A 25,174-nucleotide genomic window follows, 5' to 3' on the forward strand; every position below is an offset into this window, starting at 1 on the left:
ACAAAACTATTTTTTTTTTTTTAGTTCGAAGTATTTTTATGTTTCAAGGTGTACAACCCTCCCCACTGTTTCACACGGACCTCGAAGCTGAAGCAGCTATTTGAAATAATACAAATTCGCACATCATATAATATGTCATTTATTACATGATATATCATATCATTATATGGTAATATCAACTACAAGCTAGGTAGGACGGGTGGAAGAATAGATAGATGATATACCGACGATGGATTTCCGGTTAAAGGGGCAGAGGATGGAAAATAGTGCCTTAGTTTGGCTTCTGTTGCTGTGACAAAGCAACGTGGCATAAAGCTAATTGTGGAGGAAAAAGGATTTATTTCCACTTACACTGTAGTTTGTCATATAATTGTAGTTTATCTTAAGGGGAGTCAGGACAGGAGCTCAGGGCAAGAAAGCTGAGGCAAGAGCTGGTCACAAAGGAATGCTACTTACTGGTTTAATCCTCATGGCTTGCTCAGCCTGATTTTTTATACAACACACGACTACCTGCCTAGAGGGCTGGGCCCACTCACACTGAACATGAGTCAAGACAGTGTTACCATAGACTTGCCTTCTGGACAATATGATACAGGCGTTTTCTCACCTCAGTTCTCTTCTCCCAGGTAATCCTGGTTTGTGTCAAGTTGACAAAAAGCTAACCAGTACAGGTAGATAGATGATTGATTGATTGATAGATGATAGATGATAGATAGATAGATCGATAGATAGACAATGATATAGATATATGATATATAGGTAGATATTGATAGATACATAGATAATAAATAAATAGGTTATGTATGTATATATGTGTATGTGTATGATACACATACACACACACACACACACACACACACACACACATATGATTTATTTACTTAATCCAGAATGGTTTATATGTCAAGAATTCCTTGTTTATGAGAACGATTTTTTTGGTGTGCATTTGCTCTTGGCTCTGACTCTGTAACATTGTGTCATTTTTACCTGATTGTATTAAAGGGGGATTGGAGGTCTCCCCAGCAGATTTTTTTCAAGGCAGCGGTGACAGATAAACATAGAGTGACTCTGCCCAATGATGGAAACTGTCTTTTCTCCTGTATTATACACAAATGGAAAGTGGATTCTCGCCCTAAGGCAGTTAAATGCTTCCTACAACAATTGTTCCTGTCATGCTCAGGAGAAGTCTAAGAAGTCCACAATGTCAGCCAGCAGTGGTGTCTGTCTTTTATTCCTTCTGTCTTTTATTCCCTCTGTGTGGAAACTGCTTTTTTTCCAGTTTCGTAAATAAAGAAGGCACCTTTGCAATGGGCCTCAGAAACCCTGTGACTGGGCCCTGCATTAATAGATTAAGTGGATCTGATAAGAAAACCCAAGACCCTGGAGATCCTTCTGCCCCAGGGGCAAAGCCCAGCCTGGAGAACATTTTGGGAGTGCCTATCTGTCCTCACTCTTCAGCCTCTGGGGGAAAAATAACAGCTCTTCACAGATCACTTGGTCACTGTTTATTAAAATCCAGATTTAACCATGAATTTATTTAGTCCTCTAAGCACACCCCTCAACATAAAATTCTGTTACGTACATAGGTAGCAGGGGCTAGAATACAGAGTTACTCTAATCAGCAACATGGGATGGCAAAAGTCCTTGGGCGCCTCTGGTACGACTTCAACTGGCAGTATTTCTGTATCAGGCAGAACCTTTGAAATGCAACATTCTGTCCACATCTTACTAGCAAACCTCTGTGAATTGACATACACAGACAGACCCTGGTAACTTTCAAATGCATTACCTCGTTCAAGACTTTAGCTGACGGCACAGGGTAGCTCATCTCTTCCCTAACATGTTTGAGATCCTAAAAACCTGGAAAAACCTGCTTGGCTGAGCAAATCAGGGGTCCCAGAGCGAACCTCTTTCCCACCGTACAGTAAGTACTACAACCGCAAGAGCTTTAGTGGTGCTGAGGAGAAGCAGAGACTTCCGAGGCCACAGACTGACTTTCAGAACACCACAGCCTGCATTCAGAGACCATTCTCACTGTGTATACTGCCCCAGCTTTCTTCACTTGACCCTTCTTTCCTTCACTGTCTGATCGACGGAGCATGTCCCGCCTCAAAGAGAGTTATAAGGAATGGGAGTGGTCTCTTTTTCTGTCCATCACGCTTTTGCCACCGTTCAGATTTCAAGTGGCCATAATGTATGAATATACAGTGTTTTGAATAACCACTTCAGCTTTAAGCATAACTGGAAAATGAAAAAAAAAACTAATAATAAAATAAATAGGGCTGGGGATTTAGCTCAGTGGTAGAGCGCTTACCTAGGAAGCGCAAGGCCCTGGGTTCGGTCCCCAGCTCCGAAAAAAAGAACCAAAAATAAATAAAAAAATAAATAAATAAAATCTGAAAAGTTACAAAGATTACTTTTAAGTGCACCAAATGTCTATAAATATGAACTGTCAGAAACATACAAATAACATGCATACACACATAACACACACACACACACACACACACACATATATATATATATATATATATATATATATATATATAAAACATGTTTATGAACGAGGCAGTCCTAAGTGCCTCACATAGATACTGAGGGACATGAACACACAAACACACACACACACACACATATAACATGTTTATGAACGAGGCAGTCCTAAGTGCCTCACGTAGATACTGAGGGACATGAACACACACACACACACACACACACACACACACACACACATATATAACATGTTTATGAACGAGGCAGTCCTAAGTGCCTCACATAGATACTGAGGGACATGAACTCACACACACACACACACACACACATATATAACATGTTTATGAACGAGGCAGTCCTAAGTGCCTCACATAGATACTGAGGGACATGAACTCACACACACACACACACACACACACACACACACACACATATAACATGTTTATGAACGAGGCAGTCCTAAGTGCCTCACATAGATACTGAGGGACATGAACACACACACACACACACACACACACACACACACACACATATATAACATGTTTATGAACGAGGCAGTCCTAAGTGCCTCACATAGATACTGAGGGACATGAACTCACACACACACACACACACACACATATATAACATGTTTATGAACGAGGCAGTCCTAAGTGCCTCACATAGATACTGAGGGACATGAACTCACACACACACACACACACACACACACACACACACATATAACATGTTTATGAACGAGGCAGTCCTAAGTGCCTCACATAGATACTGAGGGACATGAACGCACACACACACACACACACACACACACACACACACACACATATAACATGTTTATGAACGAGGCAGTCCTAAGTGCCTCACATAGATACTGAGGGACATGAACACACACACACACACACACACACACACACACACACACATATAACATGTTTATGAACGAGGCAGTCCTAAGTGCCTCACATAGATACTGAGGGACATGAACGCACACACACACACACACACACACACACACACACACACACACATAACATGTTTATGAACGAGGCAGTCCTAAGTGCCTCACATAGATACTGAGGGACATGAACACACACACACACACACACACACACATATAACATGTTTATGAACGAGGCAGTCCTAAGTGCCTCACGTAGATACTGAGGGACATGAACACACACACACACACACACACACACACACACACACACACACACATATAACATGTTTATGAACGAGGCAGTCCCAAGTGCCTCACGTAGATACTGAGGGACATGAGCACATTCGGGCCCTGAGTTAATCTGGAGCTTGCCCTTTCCACTTCAGCCATTTAACCCTTCAGAATCTCTTTCCATGTAGTTACTCTGCTGGCATTTGTTGCCACAGTGCTACTGACCTTGAAAAGGCATCTGTACTCTGCTTCTGAAGGCACCCTGAGAACACTCGTTTTCATCACGGGAGGAATTAGTTTTGATCGGTGACACGGGTTCTCCATTGCTGGAGAGAGTTCACCACCACGCACCCACACAGATATGGAACTGACTCAGCATTTCCTTTACTAAGCCCTACAGAAATGACGAGACTCTGGCAAAAGTGTGACCAACTCACATAAATCCTATCTCAATATCGCCGGCCCATATTGCCCCTCTGTTTGGCTAGTGTTGTAGCATCTGTCAGTCGAGTCATTTTCTACAAAGGACTGTATGAAGGGGAGGGGGAAGGAGAGCGAGTGAGAAAAGACAAGGAGTCTATATTTTCAGAGGAGAGGCTGGAGGCTTGTGAAATTCAGGCTAAATTCATTTCCCGCAAAGTACATTGCTATAGAAATAACACAGAACACTCTGTGTGCGGATATGCAGATTTGTGATGTCTTCACTTAAACAAATGTTCCTTTGTGTGGAAAACCGGGGCTTGGAGACGCTGAAATAGAAAGTTGCTGTCCCCTTAGGAGAACTCCTCAGGGCTCCCGCCCACATGTTTCATGTAGGACAGTCAAGATGCATCCCAGGAAAAGGTGGGAGAGTTTTGCTCCCATTTCATAGGTAAACTCAGGGAGCCCAGGATGAATAGTGGCTAACGAACGAAGCCCTCCAGGCTCTAAACGGCTAACACAGGACTCCACAGCTGAGGGTGTTGAGTGCCCTTGCCAGGACCCAGGGAGAGGCATCGAGTAGCACCCTCTCCGTTAAATGATCTCGGCAGAAATGTTCTTCACAGCCCGGCAGTCACACAGTTCATCACAACTCTTCTTTCCCAAATGATCCCACCTGAAGTATTGGGACGCAGAGGAGAAGAGACACATTTAGCTCCATGCACACTCTCTCAGAGCAGACACAACGATGGGGAATGGGGCTGTGGGAAAGCGCAGCCTTTGGAAACGGATTAAATGCACATACATTTTGTAATGAGTGACTGTAATGAAAGCCAAATGAATTATAATAAAATATGGAGTTTTAAAAAAGAAAACTATTCCACGCATAATGTTGCTGGGGAAACATTTAACAGTTTTTCACTGCGTGCTATTGTCAAAGTAAATAACTACCCAAGACAAACTTACAAAGTGGTTTTAACTCTAATGTGATGCAGAAAGTCAGTCATTTAATTTGTTAATTAGTATTATGCCAGAAACTATCTATTCAATATGAAGCAAATATGTTTACAATCTTATCTGCCATCTGTTTAATAGATGGGAGAATACTTAGGGCTGGATTCTCAAAGAGGGCTGCTGAAAATTTGTTCCACAATTAGTGGAGCAGATTTTTAATTCTGGATGGGTTTTCATGTGTGGGGAGCACCTCCACGGAGAAGACCGTACATCATCGCCCGGCTACCCGGGAGGAGCGGGGCCCGTAATGCTTGCCGGCAGATGCTCGTGGATCCGGGAGCGGAGGCATGTTTCCGCAAAGAGCTACCTTTGGATAGTTGATATATCGCTGCAGATAGAACGCTAAGCTCCCGGAAAGCACAACTGATTTTGCACAAAACAATTTTAGGCTCAGATTTATAGATAAGGCAAGATTCCAGCTCACGACAGAGACGGTTTCCGTGCTCAGCAATTTTTTCAAGATTTCGTGGGAGAAAGCTTCAATTATGCAGCGTGCTCCCCAGTAAAATGAATTCTCAAGGTGCTTTTTAACTGCTGCCGGAGAGTGGATTTTAAATCATTATTTGGAAGAGCTTTGAAAATAAAATTGGCGATCACAGAACGTAGTGGGTGAAGTGCTCCGCTTTAATTCTGCACTGTGAGCAGGCTGTATCAGCAGGCGCCCACGCAACCCGTGACCCCAGAACCAGGTCTGCTTCCCAGGCGGTGCTTTCTCTCCCATCTCACTTGAGGGGGCGAGTCACCTTAGTGCAGACTGAGAGTATTTAATTCTGGGGTGATTTCCACCGCCATATGCCCTCTCTTCTTCCTGTTTGGTTGAAGACATTCCAGGTTTTACAACCGTTACCGCTTTTCATAATATCAATTATCCATGAAATACATCCTGAATGACTTGGCTAAACACGTCATTCAGTGTTTGTGAACAAGGCTGCTCGGCTCCAGCCTGGTGCTAGCCCCTCGTGTGCCAGCCCCTCGTGTGCCAGCCCCGCTTGGTTTTGCCAGTGGTCCGAATTATCGGCGTGCCGTTTCAACTCTTGTGAGAAAGTCAAAACACAAGTCTCGGAGTGGCATTTGCCCATGGTGAGCTCGCCTCCCATATTTACCACCACAGCTAACGACAGTCATCTATTTGGGTTCGTCAGTGAACTTCAAAGCCAAACATAGTTTCCGTATTTAAAAACTTACTTGAACACATTCTAGGTGTGTACACGTGTAGATGCCCATTCCTTTATTGTTTTCGAAGACGAAAACGATTGTCTGGGGAAAAAATAATCTCTTTGTTAAATGGCAATTTATTCTATCCCTTCTTCTTTAACCTATTTCCGCCCACAATACTCTCCCAGACCTCCCTGAGTAAATAGAGCTAGTGCTTATGCTATAAGCAAGGCAAGGAATCTGAGGGCGATTGATGTCTGGAGCCTTGGCAACACAGGAGGCACTTTTCCTTCTGAACCTGTTTCTCTCTCTGCATGGAATGGTGCTCCGGCCTTGGGGAAAAGCTGCCTGGGTTAGCACAGCGGCTTCTGCCTATGCTTCCAACATGAACACCAGGACATTCCCACACTAGGAAGGGACCTTTTGCTCTAGAGACATGCTGTACTTAAATGTCTTTCCACAGCCCTGGGTTATTCTGTAAGGAGCATTTAACTCTCATAATTTTGGGACCAGGATCCATGGGTAAGCTCCTTTTACATTCCTTTACTGGTGTCTGCACACTGAATCCCACTTCTTAAGTGTCAGCCCCCCTCCCCACTGCCCCCTCGCTTCCAGGATGATTTTTGTATAGACGCTGCCCTCACCCCTGCCCCCTGTGTCCTAAAAAAATGTGTTCCTATCTTATGAGGCTTAACCACATGGCCACCTGATTCCACAGAGCCTGCGAACACAATACAGTGGCCAGTGTCGACATTACAGGATTAAGCGCATTGTAGCATTCTGAAACTCAATTCATCTGTTCCTAATGGGGCTACAATAGTATCCTAGTAACCCCTTCTACGGAGCTCCGAAGCTTTCGTCTGGTCCGTATTTGCAAACACTGTGAGGGATAGGCCTTGCATTCAGAGGCAGGGCTGCGCTAAATCTCCCTCTGAGCTACTGGGGAGGTGCAGGCGCCACCGTGGGCAAGCACATTTGCCAACGTGCCATATGGGAGTCATGGCTGGGACTTTTTTTCTTCCTAGAATAATTAAATGTTGATGGCAGAGTTCAAATGGATCATTAAAATTCAAAAGTGTAAGAAACAGATTTTTTCTTATGTTGCTGAACGCTCCAGAGGGCTGAATAGCTAACAGAAGCAAGGCAGGCTGCCGCCCTGCGATCAGGCTGTGTCGGGATGGCGCTAATTTGATCATAATATAGTCATCTCTGAAGATTACAGCTATTCAATTAAATATTCTAATTAACCTGAAGTATTAGGCAAATGATACTAATTACAAATATTCTCCTGAGATTCAGTGCAATGAAAATCCCACTTGCAGCCGATGCTTCTAGCCAATGTTTCGTAACACAATGTCCTATATCATAGGCTTTCAGAATATTAAAATGCAGTTAATTTGCCTAAACCTCATTTGTTTAATGGCATTAGCATTTTGTTTGAAATTGTAATAAACGTACATCCCGCTTTCAAGTAAAATTTAAAATGAGTGTACTCTTGGGGTAACTTAAGATTCCTGTTTACAGACCTGGTACTTTACTCAGTGAGCGGAACACTTTGAGCTTAACTTTCAGCCATTAAACATATTGAAATTGTTTAAAAATGCTAATAATTTGTCTTTTCAAATAAGAAAAAAAAGGATATTTTGCAGTAAAATTTCATGATGCGCCCATGTGACGGGCTCCCACTGTGCGGGCCCTCACGCTTGAACTTGCCATTCTCTTTCTGGGAGAGAGCTGCCTGCACAGGAGGACTACTGCTGGCTTCCTGGGACTGTTTTCACAGAGAGAATTGCTGCACCCTTTGGTGCACTGTGCCTGCTTCTTCCTCGTCTCTACATTGCATTTACCCCCGAAGGTGGCTGGATTTCTGTGTCGGCAACCTCGAATGCTAGCAGAGTTGTTCTCTAGGGAGCTTTCTATCCTCACCCTCCTGGGTTCCTAGCCTCCCGTTCCTTCCTTCCCAGCAGTTCTGATGAGAAAGGCGTCCCAACCCAGCGAGGCTGACCCCCAGTGCCCTAGGATGGCACCCAGGTCTCAGCTCCCCTGCCTTCTGAGCACCTGAACCTCTTATGTCGCGCAGGGCTGAGTACAGTTCAGGAAGAGAGCTCAGGAGCCCGCTGCGTGCTGTGTTGAGTTTCTCACACTGTGAAGCTGGAGATGGTGTTCGGGTTGGGGCGGTGCCTGCCTGGGGGTGGGGGAGGTCTTCATAATCACATCACGAGATGAGTTAGGGGTCAAGGGGAGGGGCTCATTGAGAGCTGTAATTTATGATCTTGTCATGAGGTACAGAGGCCAGATGAATGTGGGCTCCACTTAAAAGCAGAGGCACAGGTGGGCATGTGAGACGGCTGAGCCCTGGGAGGAACGACCGTGAATCAGATATTGAAGATGGCTGGATAAACACCGCGCTGGCATGTTTAATGACAGGGTGATAAACACAGGATTTGGGTTAAAACCAGGGCGGGGAAAGTAAAGAAGACAAGAACACTGAGTGCCTAGAAAGTCACGGGAGACGCTGCATCCTGGGCCAACTCCGTGTCCATTGGGAACAGGCACTATCACCCTGTGTACAGGGACTGGACCCTCTCCAACCCTCTGAAGAGGAAGTTGGCAATAAGATACCATCACTGGCTGGGCCTCATATAGTATGAGGTTGCTAGACACATCCTGTGGCAGACGGGGGCCACTCTAGGATGATTTATGTTTGCAGACGTTAATGTCATAAAATCTCCATCTAATGCTTTCATTTCTCATGAGCAGAGGGAGCAAAAGAGAGGATTTCCCCTCCCATAAATTGAATGTAGTGAAATAGCAAATACGTAGGCGGGAGATAGCCCCTGGTCCTGTAGAGCAAACACTAAGAAGACCTTGTTTTCGAGGGATGGCTTTCTACACTAGGAGGTATGAACCCCTCCATTGGTGAGCTGTGCCTTGGTGCTCTGCGGTTCCCCTGTGTAGTTTCCCGCACAACACACCAAACTTCATATTGACAAAGGGGACGTTTCTAAGATCAGTCTGAGGTCGCAACTTGCTGCACACGGGGGACCCCTTGGGTGAGGCCTCTCTCAAGGTGTGTGCACAGCTGGAGGAAGAACAAAACTAGCTGGTGCTCAAGATTGCTTCAGTTCACTCGGCCCTGTACAGGGGGGCTCAGTAACTGAAGAGGCGGTAAAGCCAACAGGAGCAACTTCCAGAGAATCTGAAGGGTGCGTGCGGTTACCCAGCATTCTTAAGACACCTCTGTGTGGTCCGAAGTGCCTCAAAATGCAACCTGTTTTCTGATTTTTCCAGGCAACACTCACTGCTTGCTCTGCCTTCCCCGACACCATCCATGTGTGAGGTACTCTGTGATGCTGGGCTCAGGGTCCTGTCATCTGTTTCCAGTCTTGAGAACCAGGCTCCTCCTTCTGCTCTCCACAAGGGGTTCTGGGAGAGCTGTAGAGACACGGGCTTCTGTGACTACAAACTGACAAGAATGGAGTAAGTCTAAGTTGAGTAGGGAAGACAGAGGCCCAGGAAAGAGCTGGTAGCCATAGACTCCTTTAAGGAGGAGCAATGGGAGGAGGCCTCCAGTTCCAGAAAGTCCCCCCTCTTTCTGCTTTCAGAGAATGGGGAGTTAGAAAACCGTGGTGTGAGAGTTGCCAGCAAGGAGAGTCTCAGCTGAGGGTCGGTCGCAGCAAGAGCTAGGCACAGACAAGTGCGTGTTCTGAATGTTTTCATTCTCTTCATCTAAACAGTTAGCAGAATGAATACTGCAAGGGCGGACCACTAGAGAACCGCGGAAAAAGAACTGGGCAATAGTTGAAGAACTTGAGTTCATTTTTCTCAAAGTTAAAATATACTTCTCCGATTTCCCTAGGAACTATATAGATATTTACCCAGAGACAGAGTTTTTAACTGAGGTGCTTTTTTCTATGAAGAACTGTCCTGCTGGATTGGGTGTCACAAGATACCAACAGCTGTAGTCCGATATGGACCGTGTGAAAAAAGTATTTCAGCCAGTGACCATCCAAAAACCAGTGTGGATCCTCTACTCTTCTGTTTCCACACGTCCCCTGAGCTTGGCTTTGCTCTATCTGGAATCCATTGTGCCCACACTGCCACTGAGGAGGGCAAGAGGAGGGGCCTCATGGTATCTAGACCCCCTCCTTGCTTCACTTAATACAGGGCAGTGATTCTAGGTCATACGCCAGCCCCTCAATTGCCCCACTGCCCTCCGCTCTAGAATTTTCCTCACCCAGATAAGCCAAACACACGTGGACATATGTTCTGTGTGTCTATGGGCTGAAGGGGGGTGACAGGTTTCACCTTAGAAGTGGGGTGACAGGTTTCACAGGCATCAGGCCCTAGAAATCACAGCTCCCTAGTTCCCACGGGCCATCTGTGCATTTTGCACACTCCTGGATGTACACAGACGGCATGGAGCGTGCCCCGCTGCGTGATGGGAAATCAGAAAATACAAACCTACGAGCCCACAGGACCGTCGAAGCCACTAGGAGCAATTCCACACAGAAGGCTGAGCAAGGCAGAGGTGGGTGAGAGTACGGGCTCCGAGTAAACTATTTTGTGACATGTTTTTATGACATAATTATATTGATCTGAAAGACATTCATCCAGAACCACAACCTTTTATACCCCAAGAAAGAGACCTGAGCCCGTATAATCTTTTCAATCACTTGATATTCATAGTCTTACTCAAAGGTCTCTGGATATGTCATGTGTGTAATGCTGATGCAAAATTTGGCACAGTAGTGACTACCGGCAATATGTTTCAATAAGGTAATTTTCTCGCTGCCTAAGAACATCAGCAGGGTGCAATGGGGAACAAAAACAGAATATGACATCTTATTCAAGCATACATCTGGAGGACAAAACTATACTTTATTAAAGGAAAATGGGATTTCAGGATAGTTTTGACAAGCGGGGAGAACGCACCTCAGTTTACATACAGTGTGGCATGGCGATCTAAGGTGGTTTTGTAGCCATGGAGAGAGCAAGGCCCTGCCCGTCTGTCGGGCACTGGTACAGGTGGGCACCAGGCTCTGGAGCAGACCCCAGCAGGCTGGAACGTGTGTACTCCAGGCAGCTCTGCGCTCCTCTTGGCTGTTCTCTTGAACAATCACCCCTGTTTCCTCTGGGAACACGAGGTAACTTTCTTCCCCTTTACAAAGGCAACTTACACCCTTCTGCCTGCTGCCTGCCTTCATTTTTTTTTTTTTTTTTTTTTAGGGCTGACCTAGTTCTTGGCATGAGAGAGGAAAAGAACATATTCTTTGGCCTTCCAAAATCCATTTAAAATGGAAATAGTGTCATGTTTTTAAATGCCAGCTGCGTCTACACATGCAGCTTCCTGTGAATCACCTGTCTATGCAGCCTCTCCTGCTCTTCTGCCCAGGACTTCTTCGGCCTTGGCTCATTCGGGCGAGCACTTCCCAACATTTCTATCTCAAAATGGTCCACCCTCTCCTCACCATTTCCATGACTCTGAGCAGCAGGGATTCCAAGTTAATCGCTACACATGTGGGGGGGGGGGGCAGGCAAATGGAGTGGGGCCGGCTCAAACTGGAAACCAAAGAGCAAGTCCTGATTTCAGTCACTGAACAGAATCAGGATCCTCTGCCTTTCTGTCTCAGGTTAGAAGTGCAGAGGGTTGCTTAGAAAAGGGGTGGAAATATAAAAAATCAGATCAAGTCTAATTAAACATTAAGAAACTTAACTTAACACACACACACACATACACACACACACACACACACACAGTCAAATATGAAACAGACAAACAAAAACGAAAACCTAAACAGAAGACAATCCTGTAATTCTCCACAATCAAATTATTCTAATATTAACAGATTTTGGTACTGTCTTCCTTTCACACATAAACTTTATTTAGGTAGCTTTTGCAAGGAGGATAGAGAGAATGCATTACAAATTTTGAAGATTTGAATTGAAATGAATCCTGACTGAGTTCCTTCCGTGGCACAGCAGTTCAAGGCAGGCGGCTGCAGGCTCACAGGATTCCCTCAACAAGGTGAGGGTGGCAACACTGTGGCTGCAGCTCTTCAGGGTTTCCTCTCACAAGTCCTTGGAAGTCTGTTCTTCCGACTGAGAGAGAGCTGCTTGTCGGGCAACAGCCGGTAATCATACCGTTGTATCCCGGCACAAATGGTAGCCAGGAATGCACAAAACAGGGAGGTTTCACACACACACATTTTTGGCCACTTAAAAAAGCGAAACTTAGGATCTTTTATTAATGGCATAATTCTTAATGAAGCACGAATAAAGGAGCAGGAAGAGGATGGGGTCGGGGGAGGTGGGGGAGACAGTGCCTCCCTTCATCACTCTCTGCATAGCCCTCAGACAAACCCTGTGTGGTCAACATAGAATCCTAGTGGCTCTCTATACGTATTCAAAAGATCCACTGTGCAGAAACAGAGGCACAAGAGGATGCCTTCTGTAAGGTAGAGCTTTGAAGGCGGGCTGACCCCAGAGGAGTCGTGACGCCAACAGTGACAGTGTCAGGTTCCTGCCCACTCTCTTCATATATTGGGAAGGACCAAGTCGTGGATGGCTTTGTTTACCCTGTGACATTTCATTAAACAAAAGACAAAGGCACCTTTGACTTCCATGCTCTTATTATAGGTCTCCAGGTCTGCAAAAGGAAAAAGAAATACTAAGGAGGGACCATCCATTCTGTAGGGCCACACAGTGTCCCTCTCATATGACCATCAAGCTGCAGAGCCACGCCCCATGCTAGAGACCCCGAGACACTGACACAGAAAGTCAAATTGGTCTGACCTGCCCGCCTTTGACTCGCAACAAAATGCACTTCCCATCTCGAGACACAGAACGTGTCGCAGGGTGTCCCCTCTGTGCTGTGTGCAGGAGATATGTCAGAACAGAACTGTACAGAAGTCATGGGTAATTTCCAACTTTCAATTAGTGGCGTAGGGTTGAAGCGATGTTTATTCACATGGCCACTGAAGGAAAAATAAACGAACACCTCTATCGTTCCTGTTTGCACACTGTTTCTCAAGGAGAGCATCTAAGCCTCCCCAGTGCTCACCTGAGGTTAGGGGCAGAACCGGAAGAGAAAGGTGCTTCTCAAAATCACACACAGGACTCAGTTGGAGTTAGGAAATGGAGGAGGCTTCCTGTTCCAAGGCCATCACCAGGAACTCCCGGGCTTTCATGTCCTGATGCTCTAGCTGATTGTCACCTTGTGAGTCAGCCACGAGCTTGTTGTTTGGGTCTGGGTATGGAGCAGAGAATTGTTGGCGAGGTTGGCGGCCATGTTCTTGCGCAAACCTCTGTGTACAGTGTCCACTCCAGTGCTGGTTCAGAACAAGATACGCTGCACCAAGGAGCCAAGAGAGGCAGGAAAGAACAACCCCCAGTCCCCGTCTCCTGCCAGGTCTCAGTCCCCTGGAGGCCAGTAGAACCATCATGTTCCAGACACACTCAGCCAGATCATAGCTCCAGATATCTGCCTCTTAGACTTCCGCTGACTGCTGGACACTGAGACCTGGTTAAATTATATATATTTAAAAATATATTTAACTATATATCTAATTTTAAAATATGCATATTTTAAAATACAATTTTTAATTTTATATATTAAACGTGAAATATTTTTAAAAATATATTTCATCTACATATCTAATTATTTAGTGGCACATTAGAATAGATACTAATATATTATCAATTATAAAATTGATATATTAAAATTATATAATATGCTAATTGATGTTATTAATTAATATATCAATTGATATGTATTAATATAAATATATAATATAACATATACTATTTTAATGCATTTTTAAGATTTCTAGTATGCAACTAAATAATTAGATTTTATTTCAGAAGCGCATGCACGCACACACACACACACACACACACACACGCACAGAGCCTGCCTTCTATTGCTGGGTTGCTTTTGAAGCTTAGAGAAACCTTTTGTATTCCAGATTTGTATTATTTCTGACTCCTTCACCCACCCTCAGTTCTTAATCCAGCAGCTGATGTGGGCGTGCTCTGGCTCCGTACCCTAAGCTTCAGAAGACGGCCCCAGGGAGGAGCGTTGTCATCAGCCTCCATGATCTCCTGATGGTTGCTGGCATGTGAGCCTCTGTGTGTGTGTGTGTAGCTCAGCCTCACACCAAGCGTCCCCCAAGAGCGTTTCCATGCAGTTCTCCAAGGAAAAGGGACATTGTGTGTAGCAAGGGTGGCTTACTGGGTGACTGCTTTTGTCTACCAGATGTTTTCTGGAAGTGAGACGCTTTCCGAAGTGAGCTAGGATGTGACGGTAAGACCCTGGCATCTGGCTGGAGTTCCTCAGTAGCACATCCTTCCCAAGCAGAACTTGTTGAGTGCTCTCTCATGGTTGATACTGACATAGATCAAGAGTAGGCATCAGTGTCCGGCATGTGCTACGCCAGCAGATCTTTGAACTTCTTGAAGGATTTTATGTCTCTGAGATAGTGTTTTTCAACCAGAGGGAACCGGTTGGGGCATCCCACACAGTGGTCAGTTGATGCAGGTAGTGCCACCTAACCCATCTGGATAATTACACTGTAAGGGGAGGTGTTAGTCAGAGTCACACCATACGCACTGTAGAGAGGGGTCACCTGTACTCCAAGGATCTTGGAAATTACAATAATCTGAACCAACACATACATCATTTCTGAGAGAATTTTTAACATATTAGTTCATTAGTCTGGATGTGTAAACCCTTGAATTCTGTCAGAGAATCTTCTCTTCCGTTATCTTAATTTTTTCTGTTACAAAAATGCAAGGCTTTTGAATGCTTTTATTTAAAAAAAAATTTAACTTCCTTGCTTTATGTAAAGTCAGCCAGAAATCTGAAATCCAGGGAGAGTGGACAGTCCTGGTCCAGGGTCTCCTCTTCAGAACCATCATGAGCTACACGACCCATCGATCGTAACTTAAGTCTGCAGTTGGAGAGCCAGTGAATTGACAACCAGAGACATAAGACAGGACGCCAGCCTCAGTTCCAGCAGTCACATGCCTCAGATTGTTACACATTGGCCAGGGACGGGTTGCTTGTCTCTCATGGTCTCTAGTGACACCTCTTTAAATGAGTCGTGGGTTCTTAGGAAAGATTCCCACTGCAAGAACGAGTCTTGAGCCCCTACCCCCGTTTCAAGCCTGCAGTGCAGAGTGAGAAAGTGGTTGATGGGTTCGCTCTCAAGGCCCAGAGCGATCTGACCCAAACCTGAACCCAAATCACCTAGCAGGGATTTACTTTCTACAATGTTTCTCCATTGTTGTCTCCCTGTAAGACCATTGTGGTGACAATGCGGTTCTTCCCCTCCAGGAAGTATAAGAAAGAGAATGTGTAGGAAGGACCGTACCTGGAGTAACTTCAGTCTGAAGCGTCTGATGGGAGGTTGTGGAAGGTGAAATGGAACTATGATTTTTAGTAGGCCCACGATACAAATTAACAAACCCATTACACTGCAAATGGACTCTTGCCATGTCCCAGAACCAGTATTTCCTGGAATAGGGTTTCTTAACCTTCTGCTCACATCCCCATGTTGCCCCCCAAAGTCTTTTTTTGAAACCTACAGTACACAGGGACATAAAACAACCACACGTATTCACTGAGAGTGCTACCTTGTGAAAAGTACCTGCACAAAATAGCTGGGGTATGTTTAGGGCCATTTCAGAAACCCCTAAAAATTCTGCCTAAGTCCCAAGGTAAGATAGATTTAACATTTTTAAAGGTGAAGTTTGAGTCAGTAACCCGGATATCAATTTTTTAAAAAATCAGATATTCTAATAGTGTAATCAGAGATATAATAGCTTGTTTTCTCAAGAAGGACCATGGCAGATATGCCAGTTTCATTTCTCCTTTCTGTGATCAAACACCATGACAGAGACAACTTAGGGAGAAGAAGTTTCTTTAAACTCAGAGTTTCAGGTTACAGGTTGTCACCAGCGGGAGCTCAAGGTGGTAGGGACTTGAAGCAGCTGGCACATCACATCCACAGTCAAGAGCTGGCTGTGGCGAATTGCTGCATGCATGCTGGTACTCGGCTCCCTCTCCCCTTTTCCTTCCATCCAGGACCCAGACCATGAATTGGTTCATTGAGGGGAGTAGACCATTCATGGGCTAATTAAGAAAAATATCCCTCACAGTAATGCCCGTGGACCAACCTAATCTAGAGAATGCCTCTTTGATATACCCTTCCCAAACAACACCACATTATGTCAGGTTGATAGTTAGAGCCAACCTCAAGTATGAAATATTAAATTTCTATAATCAAAGCATCATGTTTTTGTAAGAGCAGAAAAGTCATGCATGGGGAGTCAAAACACTGTGGTTCAGAACATGCGAGCCAGGGTGTTTCCCACAGTGTTTGTTGGTGTTGCCCGGTGTGATACAGTGCAGCGTGTATGCTTGGAATTCAGCTCCAAGGCTTCGATAAAGTTCTGCAATGAAAGAAACACAAGGCACCCACCCACAAAGAGGTTTGGATCCCTTAGGTATTCGATTTTAGATGAATTTTGACCTCCTCCTGGTCAGAAACCTTTTACTGGTGCCTCTTTTCCCTGAGCCTCACATTAAGTGGCCCACAGTTTAGGAAGCTGTGTACCTCAAATTGTTCATCCTCACTGAAGACCATTCTGCTTCCCCCCATCATCTAAATGGATCAGTATGACCTGAATTGAAAAGTTTGTCATCTAACACTCCGTCAAACATTGTCAAAAATGATTACCATTTCCCAGGAGATAGAGCAATTGGGTCTACTCTACATGTCACCTACTGACACCCACAACACTTAGCAGCTCCTGAGGGTTGAGTGATCTATAAGCTTCTGGTTGATTTGTGCTGAGAACAGCCTTCCCTTAACCACTTTCTATTGAGTTTGCCAGTAAGGGAGATTGCCAATGACTGAGCTGGTGTGAAAGCCCATGGGCGAATGAAGCCCCTTAGTGTTGGCCACCCATTTATGGGATTGTTTCCATGTCAGAACCAAAGAGTGAGTTAATGATTATTTCTAATTTATTTACCCTTACTATTAAGACTTATGGATTTGATTTTTTTTTCCTAAAGAGATTTGTGTATGACATAGTCGAGTGTGTGCCTGTAATACTATATGATTTCAAGAGTAGAGGTTAGTCTCACTTGCTGGGAATTCTACCGTTGACCCCATGAACCCTATTAGGTACCTTTGGATTTTATGTAAGAATGAGAAACATGACTGCCATGGTTGGTCTCACATAACACCTTCCTCTTCCTGTGACTTCAAGATGTCTTACAGTTTCTGCTTAGGCAATGGGCTCTCTGCTTAGGCAATGGGCTCTCTGCTTAGGCAATGGGCTCTCTGCTTAGGCAATGGACTCTCTGCTTAGGCAATCGTCTTTCTCCTTAGACAATGGTCTCTCTGCTTAGGCAATGGTCTCTCTGTTTAGGCAATGGCCTCTCTGCTTAGGCAATGGCCTCTCTGCTCATTATGAACCCTTAGCACATCGAGATCATGTTTATCCGATGTGGCAGTGATCTATAACACTCACGTATACCCTGCTACTCTGAAGACAGATTTTTTTTTAAAGCATAGTTTTGGTATACAGATAATCGTAATAGATACAGTGGAAAAAACCAAAACTCCTAAGACCTGGTGTCCTGGGTGTAGTGTACCGATGTGGTAATTAATTATCAACAAAACTGGTGGGTTACTATGTCTTGCTGTGATGGCTAATTTTGACTGGAAATGTAATTGGATTAACAAACAGGAAGAACATTAAGGAAATACCCTGTGGGTGTGTCTGTGAGGCTATTTCCAGATAGGTTTGGCTAAGAGGCTGAGACTCTCCATGTATATGAGTAGATTCTCCCTATATGTGGGTAGCACCAGTCCACAGAACAAGGTCCTGGATGAAATAAAAGGACAAAGGGAGAAGGTCAGAAAAGGCTATATACATACAGTGTGCATAAGGCTATGTACATACAGTGTGCATCAGGCTATATATACATACAGTGTGCATCAGGCTATGTACATACAGTGTGTATCAAACTATATACATATGGTATGAATCAGGTTATATACATACAGTGTGCATCAGACTATATATACACAATATACATCAGGCTATATACATACAGCATGCATCAGGCTATATACATACATTATATATCAGACTATATACATACAACATACATCAGGCTATATACATACAGTATGCATCATGCTATATACACACAGTATACATCAGGCTATGTACATATAGCATGCATCAGGCTATATACACACAATATACATCAGGCTATAAACATACAGCATACATTAGGTTTTATATATATATATACATATATATATACAAAACAATATAACATATATCAGGCTATATACATACAGTGTGCATCAGGCTATATACACACAGTATACATCAGGGTATATACATACAATATGAATCAGGTTATATATATATACAATATGAATCAGGCTATATACATACAGTGTGCATCAGGCTATAAACATACAGAATACATCCAATGGTCAGAAGCCTGGCCACCGTGAGGTCCTGTCTTTTATTTAAAGTGACTTAGATTTGGCTCTTGCTTTTAATCCTGTATGATAAGCTCTGTCTAATAATCATAGAGTGCATTCATTTAATTATCCATGTGGTTGGCTAAATCTGTCATTCTGCTAGCTTGTTGTTTTGTGACATTTTTCATCTTCTCCACTATTAAGACTTGTGTTTAATCAGGATATTGCTCCATCACAGGTGGGATACAGTCTTTCCCACCTACACTCTTGTTCCCTCCCACCGCCGTTCCTTCTCATATGTTATCTTTATACTTACTCCAAGGGCATACTTGTACTGGTTAATCTTCACAGTTGGCGTGACTGAATTTAGAATTACCGTGGAATTGTGTGTGTGTGTGTGTGTGTGTGTGTGTGTATGTGTGTGTGTGCATGTGCATGCGAGTGTGTGTATGTGTGTGTGTCTGTCTGTGTCTGTGTTTGTATGTGCGTGTGTGCTTGCGTGTGCATGTGTGAGTGTGTGACTCTGTGTGTGTGTGTGTGTGTGTGTGTGTGTGTGTGTGTGTGTGTGTGTGTTCAGAAATGTACTGAGTATAGAAGACCCACCCTGACTATGACTGGTCACGTCCCCTGGACAAGGACAACATCCTGGATTGAATAAAAAGCTGAAACCAGGTAGAGTGCCAGCATTTACCTCTCGACTTGGTAACTGCACCAGCTGCTTCTTGTTCTTGCTGCCACTGTTTCCTGGCCATGATCAACTGTACCCTTGTTCTGGGAGCCAAAACAAATGCTCCTTTCCTTCAGTGTCCTTTGTGGTGTATTTCGTCACAATAGTGTCAAAGCACCAGAGCAGTTTCCATTGCTTCTCTCTTTGTAGCACAGCTGTAGACAGATATCCTTAAGGCTTCTGACAGTTCCAAGAGATAATGCCATTGGCTGCCCCTTCTCCAGGCCTCCGAGGCTTTCCCTTAGGCTGATTAAAACTTTCCTTGTGTATATCCTGGTTCCTACGCCAGACCTGCAATTTGAGAGACTTTTTATCCCCCAGTCTTTCTGGTGAGAGCTGGAGAGATGCAGAGAGGAGTGTGTGCACAGGTACCGATATTCCGTGGGACAGTGCTCTGGCCCCGGTGCCTCTCACAGCTCCCCACGGCTCTCTGTTACCTTGTAAAAGACTGAGTTGAATCAATATGCCACTCAGTGCCAGGTGCTTACACATCCTTCTCCCTCTCTCTCTCTCCGAAAGGTGTTTATTATGTCTCAGCCTTTGTCCTTTCACTGCCTCAGACAAAGCTTCAAATGCTCACCCACCCCACTTGTGTTTCTGCTGGGCTAGGAGTGACGGTCTTCCTGATGCCCACATTGCATCTAGAAGCAGAGAGTCCCAACCATCACCTCTGCTTTCGAAAGAAAACTCAAGAGCCACCATTTGTACAAGCTCATCTTTCTCAGGAGCAGCCACCTTCACTGGAGCAGGGGACTTGGAGTCTGGAGTTTGCACATTAGTGCACCACCTCGGGGGACAGCACATGATTTCACCTCTGGGAGGGAAAGACACATGAGTTCTCTGATACTAAGGCTTGCTCAGCCCTGGTCAGAGGCAGAACAGGGGTAGTAGGCCTCAGAGGTTACAGGGAAATACATGGAGCCCAAGAGGCACCAGAGCAGAGCCCCCATGTCTGTATAGAAGCCCATCTATGGCCTGGGAAGGGTCACGGGTATAGAATTTGCTATAAAAATCCTCTAGGAGAGGCTTTATCCTTACTGACACCAACAGGAGTCTAGAATGACAACAGTCAAGAGTTTGCAGTGTTTCCCTTGGCTTTACTATTTCCTGGGTTAATTCTTAATGAAATTTGAAAAAAAAAAAAGGGTTATGTTCTCTAACCCAAATGGCTCAGGAGGAGCCCTAAGGGAAGCAGGGAGTGGGAGTGGGGGGATGGGCAACTGAGAGCAGAGGAGGAAACTACAACATTGTCTTCCCCCACCTCTGTCGGTAAGTGTGTGCGCACGCATGTGCACATACGCAACCATGCATGCAACACTGTGGAGGTGTGCGACTCCCCCAAACACTGTTCATGCTATGAGAGCGGATGGATGCCGAGTCCAGCATCCCACTAGACAGAAGCCAGGGCCAACCATTTAGAACAGAGCTCTCCCCGGTGTTTGGTCCCCGCTTGAGAGTAAAAAAACTGCAAGACCCCAGTGGAAGGAAGAATCTGACTCACTGGTTGAACGGAAGGGAAAAGATGAAGCCGTCCTGACTTTGTTCTTGCTCTCTGCTGGAGGGTTTTCCTCTGCACTCTTGTGTTTTATTGGCAATTTATTACACCCGGCGGAAGACAGAGGAGCTCAGCCTCGGGATCTTCTGATGTACAAACAAAAGCATTTAATTTGACTCAGTGTATTACAAGCATCATAATCCCCCTCTTGACTCTGACATGATCGACTAATCTCATCTGTTCAGAGGGATAAGCCCGTCTCAGCCCTTATGACAGGCTTAGGGAATGAGAGAAATTAGGGCATTCTCAGAGATTATGCTCCGTGAAGGCAGATTTGGCTGGCAGGGACCGTCCACAGGTGGTTCCTGGGACTTGGGGACTGTGTTTACAGGACAGGTACACAGCAGCCCTTCCCAGGAGAGGGAGCTGCAGGTACTGGCTGGATCTGGGTAAGGTGAGGGTGAGCGCTCGCCTCAGCTCATTCCAGGGAAGGAACTCACCTGCACAATGAAGCCAACTTCCTTAGGGACTCTTTTTACTACGTACCTACTTTCTGAGTGTGTGCGAATGCAGGTGAGATCCCTCAGGCAGTCCTCACAAGACTGAGGAAAGAGGCTAAAAGAACATGGTCGTTTACAATGGGTGAGGGGTACAGGAGAGGAGGTCCCAGATGAGCACACTCCCATGTGACCACATGACTAAGTAATTGCACAACCGTGTGAGAGTGCACACTTGCCCGTGCTGTGGCCTTTTTCAGACACATGGAAAATGTAGAAACATTTCAGTTATTATTGACTTTCAGTATATATGTATTAAAGTGTGGCCTTCCCTTGTACTATAAACAAGATGGCTGCCAACTTGAGGGCCTCTTCCACATTATGTTGACACGCACATGCTACCTGCACCCCTGAGGCACTGGTGATACCTGTATTTGGGTTCCGTGGAGAGAGCTGATGCAACACAGGAAGTGCCAACTCTGTAGCTGACATCACACTTCCTGGGGTCAGTGAGACTCATGGGTGCCACAGCTGGGGGTTGAATAGTATTTCCTGCTTTCCATGGGTTGCCTGTGGTAGGAGAACCTGTGGAGCCTACCCTGTTCCTTCCTCACAGGGAATCTTCTAGACAGACATCATCTGATCAATAGAGTAATTCTGAGACCTCTAGTTGCTAGTGTTCTCTCAAGTTAGTCTTTCTGCTATGGCTTCTTGTCAAGTTGTCATCTGACATCATGGCTGTCAAGTGGGACTTTTAGCGTTGAGTGATGGACAAGGACAACTTTACCCAGGTGACTGTGGAATAGTTAATGACAGAGAGTGTTCTCATGGCAGAGTTTCTTAGTTACTAGTATCCTAGGGTTGGGAAATATTGCTACATGCAAGGCAATACCCATGAGAACTGAACTGACTTGGGATTCCCTAGCCCCAGGGTGACATCTTGTGTATCAGACTGGCATGGGGGAATCTTGGTATGCTCAGAATAGCCTCTATCCCCAGTATTCAGCACCAGCAATGAGGAGGGGGGAGGGAAGGGTCCAAAACAACGAAGGGATCTCCAAGGGGAAAGGAGAACACACAGAAGGAGAGGTGTGGAGCAAATTAGAGTCTAAAGGCAACACAAGGGCTCTATGTGAGGGGCCAGGTAAGGAGGGGGAAGCCAGGTCTTGGGCACTGACCTGACTGCAGCATCTCACCCTCGAAGGCGTTCAAACACTTTTGATAAAGGGTGGTATCATCTAGAACAAAGTGGATGCCCATATCCGGCCATCCCCGCATAGACCTAGCCCCTGAGACTCATCACAGAGGACTTGGATCCCAAGCCGGCTCTTACCAGCTCAGAATAAGAGGCATAATCCTTGGTGAGTTACATTGGCTCAAAGTCATGAGCTAAACAACATACACAAGTGTATGTCTACCTGGTGACAGAGAATGCACCTTGTATAAAAATAGGGCCATGTTTAGATGCAATACATATGTTATTTTTGAGGAGGGTAAGCCCTAATACTTGACGGTGTTCTTGTGAGGAGAGCAGGGGAGCTGTGGGATGCACCAGAGAGGGCTGAAGTAGAGCTGGGAATGACATAGTCACATGACACCAGACTATGCCAAGAATTCTTAACCTTTTCTAGAGGGAGGACCTCAAGGACTATCTTGAGGATTCAGCCTATGGGCCCTGTGGTTTTCTGCAAGCTGATTTCGGACTTGTCCAGAACAGAAAGCACAGGGTTTTGTCATCCTAATACATTTCATCATTCCCAGGATGCAGGAAGAGAAGGAGTCCTGTGGGAAGGAAATAATGAAGGATCTTTTCTGCCTCCCAGGCCTCCTGGGGCTCACTTCTCCATCCACTGGCTTGAGACAGAGGGGAAGCCACTATCGAAGACCAGGGCATGGACACCTTCCTGCTGGAAGTTTGGGAGATCTCGCTAGCCAGGTAAGATGAAAATGTGTCTCTTGTGATCATCTACCCCACCTTAGGTGATGGTGTCACTCAGGAGACTGGGACAAAGCTGAACTACTAAATGTTTCTAAACCAAGTATAAGACCTTTTTATTAAGTCCCCATCTTTTTTTCTAGTGAGGTCCTCCAAGGGTGGATCCCAAGCCATTTTCAAAGGGGGTTATCCCTGCTCCAACCTGCTGGGCAGGGGTGACTGCATGGGGATACTTTCAAGTCCCTAGAGAGCCATTCTTGGTCTGACATGGGGGGGCCTGTGTCAGACACCCTCGAATCTTTGCAACTCTTCAATATGAATATTCCAGACACACTAAAATGTATAAAAGCCTTTTATCTGAACCTCTAAAAGTTTTCAGAATCTTAGATTAAAGAAAAAAAAGGACAGTGGTGTTTTTCAGAGAATGATATTCTGGGATACCAGAATGTGTGAACCCAAACTGTGCTTCTGGGAACAAGCAGCTTCCTCATGGGGCTTCCCTGATGAGACACATCCGTCCCTGGAGACAGAACCAGATCATTCGTCTCATATCTGGGATTTTTATTCCACCCCTTGAAGACTTTTGTTGAGGACATAAAACAACCAAGATGGCAATGGGGGGGCCATCACCTTCTCGTGGCAGGCAAGAAATTCCAAAAATGTTTAGTTTGTTTGGCTCCATTCTCCGGAAGAGAAGGTTGTATTTCCTTTTTTCAGTGCCTATAATCTTTTTTAGAACCTGCCCTTTATGGAGCCCATAAACATCCCAGGGTAGTAGAAAATCATCACAGCATGGAGGAGACACATCAGCCAGGCGCCCAGCAAATGGTGCCGAGAAGCGGGCCTGAACACCTGGAAGAGGTGGGGTCATGATGGTATCAGCAGCACCTGGCACATCTGGCTGATAACGGCAGGACCGTCTGATAGATGAGGTCAAGTCCGGGATGACGTCCAGAAGGCTCTGGGGTACGGGTCACAGTTTTCAAATCTTCACTCCATCATCCCGTCCTGTTTAACAGCACACACTAAAAACGCCACTGGGAGGCAAATTTCCTTTCCCTCACTCTGTTATCAGGGCAGCTGGTGGGGTTCACAACAAACCTCTGTCTCCTGGATATACTTGACCTTTGACACTTACGACTTTGGCGCTAAGCACTCAGACCCTGTCTTGTCTTGCTTTTGGCATCCTTCCTCTAGTGATGCGAAGGACCTTGTGGTAGCCGTGTTCTCTCTCTCTCTCTCTCTCTCTCTCTCTCTCTCTCTCCCTCCCTCCCTCCCTCCCTCCCCCTCTCTCTCTCCCTCTCTCTCCTCCCCTCTCCCTCTCTCCCTCTCTCTCTCTTTCTCTCTCTCTCTCTCCCTCCCTCCCCTCCTCTCTCTCTCCCTCCCTCCCTCTCCCTCTCTCCCTCTCCATGGAGTGGGGTGAGGTTTGCCTGAGGACAGGGACAAGGTTCCCATGAACGTGAAGCCAGATCTGAAGTGCTTTACCGCACAGGTGCCAAGAGCAAACCAACTCTTATTCCAACCAGGACACGAGGCAGATGATCGGGGCCTGACATGGCCCGCTCAGGCAAAAGAGCAGGACTTTAAGCTTATGCCCAGAGATTCATTAGAGAAGCCAAGTCCATCTCCTGAACCCTGGTCTCCGGTCATCTGGCAACCTCATCTAGCCTTTAGAAGTTGTCATGAAGCGTGCTCTCTCCAGTTTCCAATAGTACCCCAGACAAATGCTATTGTTCTTTCAAATAGTAGCT

General features: G+C 45.4%; 1 long non-coding RNA gene across 1 annotated transcript in view; it reads left to right on the forward strand.

Annotated features, from left to right (window-relative positions):
* Window positions 1–24,477, forward strand: part of LOC120098146 (uncharacterized) — a 31,855-nt gene extending 7,378 nt beyond the window's left edge. The window contains exons 3-4 of the long non-coding RNA XR_005496158.2: window positions 23,311–23,423; window positions 24,160–24,477. This is a non-coding gene — a long non-coding RNA (uncharacterized LOC120098146). The remainder of the gene's footprint in view (window positions 1–23,310; window positions 23,424–24,159) is intronic.
* The last annotated feature ends 697 nt before the right edge of the window (window positions 24,478–25,174 follow it).

The sequence above is a fragment of the Rattus norvegicus genome, chromosome 18, assembly GCF_036323735.1.
Source record: "Rattus norvegicus strain BN/NHsdMcwi chromosome 18, GRCr8, whole genome shotgun sequence".
Classification (NCBI taxonomy): domain Eukaryota; kingdom Metazoa; phylum Chordata; class Mammalia; order Rodentia; family Muridae; genus Rattus; species Rattus norvegicus.